The sequence below is a fragment of the Rhinatrema bivittatum genome, chromosome 7, assembly GCF_901001135.1.
Source record: "Rhinatrema bivittatum chromosome 7, aRhiBiv1.1, whole genome shotgun sequence".
In the NCBI taxonomy this organism is placed as follows: domain Eukaryota; kingdom Metazoa; phylum Chordata; class Amphibia; order Gymnophiona; family Rhinatrematidae; genus Rhinatrema; species Rhinatrema bivittatum.
The window spans coordinates 35934883-35940882 of NC_042621.1; positions in this window are offsets into that span (position 1 = coordinate 35934883).

Genomic DNA, 6000 nt, shown 5'->3' on the forward strand with positions numbered 1-6000 from the left:
TGCCCCCGATTTTATAACATGTGCACACTGGCATGCGCATGTTATAAAATCGAGCATCCATGTGTGCGTGCTGGGTACTGCATGAAGCTGTCATTGATGATTTCTTGAAACTTTATCTCCTTTACATGCCTTGAAATAACATTTATCCATCTATACTTGGATAATTTAAATCTCCCATTGTTATTATTTTGCCCATTTTACTAGCCAGTCTAATTTCCGTCAATATTTTAGTCTGTTTCTTCATCCTGGCCAGGCAGTTAGTAATATATCCACTACTATTCTCTTCAATTTTACCCTTGGAATTTCTATTCATAAGGATTCAAGAGTGCAATTTGATTCCTGTAAAACGATTATCCTGCTTTACTCTATGCCATCCTTAAAATATAGTGCCATCCCATCACCAAATTTATCTGCCCTTTCATGTCGATATAATTTGTGCTCTAGTATCACAGTGACCTATTGGTTATTAGGGATCTGCAGCCAAAAAATTTTCATTGCATTCGTGATACGTATTCGTCCAGGGTCATTTCAGTTACATTCGGACTTATGACGCCCCGATACGTCTATGTGAATTCGTTTTCCGGTTCCCATTAAAGTCAATGGAGGAAGGATTTCCAGCCTATTTTTGGCAGAAGAATTGGGGTTTTATTATCAATTTTGATGAAACTTCTGGGGAGCAATCATCACAACAACAAAAGAGCTCCAAGGTACTTAGACTGTGGCAAAGTGGCACCAAAGTGGCATGAATAGCCTAAGGCACTGTAAAGGTGCAAAGGGTACCAGAAGTGGCAAGAGTGCAGCGAGAGTGTCAAAAACACACCACAGCTTCAATAGAGAGCACCGATAACAGATGCATGAACCCTCGAAGGCAACACAAGAGGCAAAGTGGCAAAACAAGTGGCATTGACATCCTACAGCACAATGAAGGGGGAACATAGCAAGCAGAAAGACTAGCACCAACGCACTGAGGAACCATGATAGTGGCAATAACACCACAAGGAGTTGAGTGAGTCATCTGGTGATTGGCAGCAAGGCAGAGTGGCAGAAAGTTGATAGGGGCAAGACAGGCTGGCAGAGGTTTGATAAGGGAAAGACAAGGAGGCAAGACAAGACGAGGCTCAGCATGTGGTGGGACTGTCAACTGTGCATACTGTGCACCCGACCCGTCTTGAAACAGGGACCAGGGAGTCTAACACGAGTGCTAGGACCTGAAACATGATGAACTATGTCTGGGTGGAGTGGAGCATCTGCGGGTGCTGATTTTGGTGGTAGTAGCAAATATTCAAACAAGAGCCCTGGGGAGAGTTCCCTTTCCTATGAGCTGGAAAGGGCTCCCTAGAATGGGTTCGCCCCGTAAAGTGGGGGGTTTCTATTGGGGTCCAGTCGGCTCTCGCTGGTCTTTTAAAATCAGGTGGCTGCACTCGGGATTCCCAGGGACTGTAGTGTGAGAATATCCTTGACAAAAGACAGGTAGGCCGGAAAGCAGTCAGAGTACTGCTTGGCATAGAAAGAGGCTGATTTCAAAATGGAACAGCGGTTCAACATGGATCAGAGAGTAGAAACAGGCAGGCTACACCCGGGGAGAGTTCCCTTTCCTATGAGCAGGAAAGGGCTCCCTAGAATGGGTTCACCCCTAAACAGCGGTTCAACATGGGACAAAGGGCAGATACAGGCAGGCTATAACCGGGACCCCGAGAAACTGTAGTGTGAGAATATCCTTGACAAAAGACAGGTAAGGCCAGAAAGCAGTAAGAGTACTGCTTGGCATAGAAAGAGGCTGATTTCAAAATGGAAGAAACGACTGGAGGTAAAACACTAATAAAAAGGACTTCATCAAGGGAAGTAAAATACCAAATGCTAGCTGTTGTGTTAGTAGAAACAGAGGCTTTGAAGAACTTTTTGGGAATGCAGCCCAAAGCGGGTGGTAAACTCCATCTAAGGCTAAATACCGGCACGAGACCAATTGTCGACAAGTACCGTAAGGGAAAGTTGAAAAGTACTTTGAAGAGAGAGTTCAAGAGGGTGTGAAACCGTTAAGAGGTAAATGGGTGTGTTCCATGCAGTCCGCCCGGAGGTTTCAACCCGGCGGGACGATCGGTCGGACCGGGGTTTGGCGGATCCCCCTCCCCAGTCTTCCTGGCATTTTGGTGATATGAAAATTGAATATACAAACGAGAATTGTCAAGGCCAAAGCGGAGGAGGTCACCATGTAAACACAGCGGTTCAACATGGGTCGGAGGGAGAAACAGGCAGGCTACTCCCGGGATCCCCAGGGTGTGAGAATATCCTTGACAAAAGACAGGTAGGCCGGAAAGCAGTCAGAGTACTGCTTGGCATAGAAAGAGGCTGATTTCAAAATGGAAGAAACGACCGGAGGTAAAACACTAATAAAAAGGTCTTCATCAAGTGAAGTAAAATCCCAAATGCCAGCTGTTGTTTTAGTAGAAACAGAGGCTTTGAAGAACTTTACTATTCCGAAGCTAAGAAGAAGTACTAATAAAGTGTGCTTGGCACCTAGCAACACAGATAGAAGAGAGTACATACAGATGAAGTATTCTTTAGAAGAATCAAGATTTGATATGTGCTATCATCTGCACTCTTCCTGGCATTTTGGTGATATGAAACTTGAATATACATATGACAATTGTCAATGCCGAGGCGGAGGAGGTTACCATGTAAACAAACAGCGGTTCAAATGGGTCAGAGGGCAGATAGATAGGCTGGATACACCCGGGGAGGCTTCCCTTTCCTAAGAGCAGGAAAGGGCTTCCTTGGAATGGGTTGGCCCCTAGAGTGGAGAACGAGCCTTCAAAGTGTGGTGACAGGGAGCAGGGTGCCATGTGAACAGCGGTTCAAAATGGGTCAACAGGTCCTAAGAGATAGGCTGCAACACCAGGGAGAGTTCCCTTTCCTAAGAGCAGGAAAGGGCTTCCTTGGAATGGATTGGCCACTACAAGTGTATAATGGTACAAATTGTTCAGATGTAATCATTTGCAAACAGATCAGGACTTCATAAGCAAGACGAAGGAAGTTGTCTTCTCTGCCCTGAAACCTAAGAAAACTCTTTGTTTTATTTAAGGATCAATGCTGTGAAGGAGTACTAGTTTTAATTGCCAGAGACTGAGGTTTCCCTTTGCAACGAGGGTTCAGCCATTCGAACTGGACATAAGGCTTGGACGAACAGGCATAGCTGTCGAGGACAGAAGTCAATCCCACCTAGGGACATAAGGCCTGGACTGACAGGCACAGCAATCGAGGTCAAACACTTGTAGGAACATAAGTCCTGGACGGACAGGCAGAGCAATTGAGGTCAAACACTTGTAGGAACATAAGGCCTGGACTGACAGGCAAAGCATTCGAGGACAGAAGTCAATCCCACCTAGGGACATAAGGCCTGGACTGACAGGCACAGCAATCGAGGTCAAACACTTGTAGGAACATAAGTCCTGGATGGACAGGCAGAGCAATCGAGGTCAAACACTTGTAGGAACATAAGGCCTAGACTGACAGGCAGAGCAATCGAGGTCAAACACTTGTAGGAACATAAGGCCTGGACAGACAGGCAGAGCAATCGAGGTCACACACTTGTAGGAACATAAGGCCTGGACAGTTGATGGTCAGGCACAGCGTTTGAGACCAGGCCCTTGTAGGGACGTACGGACTGGGCAGTGGATGGTCAGGCACAGCGTTTGAGGTCAGGTACATATGCTGCAGTGCTTATATCATCTGGAGCACAGGAGGCAGTTGGAGCTGCTGCAAGGCTTTGAATTGCTTTTATTCATCTTGCCATTCACAGGGAAAATTTGGAAACCCAAGCAAAGGCAGGTTTACTTTCAAAAACACTAGCATTTCCATCAACTCTGGTGCCAGCCTTGAGCGGTGAGGGCTCATGATATCCCCTATCATTGAAAAGACACGTTCACTAGGCACACTGGTTGGTGGACATGAGAGATATCGCTGAGCCACTTTGGCTAGGTGTGGCCAGACAGTGGACTTGTGTGCCCAATATGTCAGCGGATCTGTCTGCATGTTCTCTATCGACTCAGAGATACCGTGTCACTGACAGCTGTGCTGGTGTCTCCTTTGCTTGGGCGGGCTCAGAGTCACTCATGCCAGCTGCTTTCTCTCTCACCCATTGCACAGAAGATGAATCTTTATGGGCAACATGCCTTGGGCGTTTTGACATAGAGGAGGAGGTACTATTTGTCGCTGACACAGTGCTGCTCCTGCTTGGGCTAGCAACACAACTCTCTGAAGTGCCTGCTATTTCCACCTCTGCTTCAAGCCTAATCTGTCTCTGCCTATGGCGCTCCTGTTCATGGACCTATGCTAACAGCAGCTCCTTCACAAATGACAGACAATTGGACTGTAGGGCGAGTTTCCCTTTCACACGGGGATCAAGGACTGAGGCGAGCATGTATGTGCAGTTGTCTGTTAAAGGCCTTAATCTGTCTTTCACCTGCTGCTGCATAACGTCCAGACACTGCAGCACCTCAACTGTCATTCCCTCTTCCCGTTTAAAGGCCTCCAAATGTTCATCCAGGAAATTAACTATAGGGATGATGTCAGCCAAGGTGGCACTTCCGGAACTCAGCTCCTCCGTGACATCCTTGAAGAGCTGCAAGATTTTTACTAGCTGACTCATGACTAACCAATCATGATGCCCTAGGGGATTCTGCACACCTATGTCCATTGTACTAGAAAGTTCATGAAGGGGTGTCTGCAGCTCCAGTAAGCTCTCCAGCATCATAAAGGTGGAATTGCACCGGGTGGCAATGTCTTGAATGAGACGCTTGTGAGGCATATCCAAATCAGTCTGCTTTTGTCGGAGAACCTGCCCCGCCTTGACACTTCTGTGGAACTGTGCTGCTATGTTCCTGCACTTCTGTATTAACCTATGCAGGTAAACATTCTTTGTCATTGGACTCCAAGCCCAGAGCTGACTTCACTACCAGGTGCAGAGTGTGTACAAAACATCGGATGTTCTTAAAGTGCCCGTCGGTTATTGCCTTAACCATGTTTGCACCATTGTCTGTGACAAAGAACCCTGCCTGAGTTTTCCTGTCTCGCTGGTGTAGTTGCCAGCCCTCCAGCATCTGTCTGATGCATGCTAGAATAGTGGCTGCAGTATGGGCCTGGTCCATCAGGTGGGTGTGCAGTAAAGCCCACCTCCACCCTGATACTTCTTCAGTAATAGAGCTGCTGGCTGCCCCTGCCTCAGCCATGTCCCACCAGTGTGCTGTCAGAGAGAGGTAAGAGTGTGCAGCATTCATGGCAGTCCATATATCGCAGGTGAAATGCACTCTTCCCTCTGCCTTAGCTAGCAGCGCTTGCATGCGACTGCGACACTGCTTGTACAGGCTGGGGATGACCTTTCTACTAAATGTGGTTCTGGAGGGGATTTTGTAATTTGGAAGTACGACCTTCAAAAAACGCTTGAAACCCACATTCTCCATTAACTGCAAGGGCTGGTCATCAAGGGCAATCATTTCCCCAATGGTCCTGGTTACAACTTTAGAAGATGCCTGCCTCCTACCCCAGGATAGCGTTACTGCACTCCACCCCATTTCCTCCATGGTGGATTGTCGCTTCTGCCACATATCAGGGGGTTGCTGGCTTGCCACCTGACTGCTAGAAGGGGATGAGGGCGTGGGCTGACTCTGCTGCTTTCCTACCACTGCTTGGAAGGGGTCCCCCGACTGGTACTGCCACCATCCCCAGATGGAAATAATCTTGTTCGTTGTTGCCTCTTCATATGATGATTCATGCCAAAATTAGATAGATGTCCCATTTGTTTGCCTCTGCTAATATCCCTGGCACAGTAATTACACCGAGCATAACGCAGGTTTTCCATCACTTTAAAGTGTCTCCAGATCGCAGATGTCTTTCGTGATCCTCCCCTCTCTAAAACCTTGGGGGTGGATGCTGGCACTGGAGCTGAGGTAGTGGGTGCACCCTGAGAAGCAATGCCAGGGGGGGCCTCAATCACCCTCTGTGCCT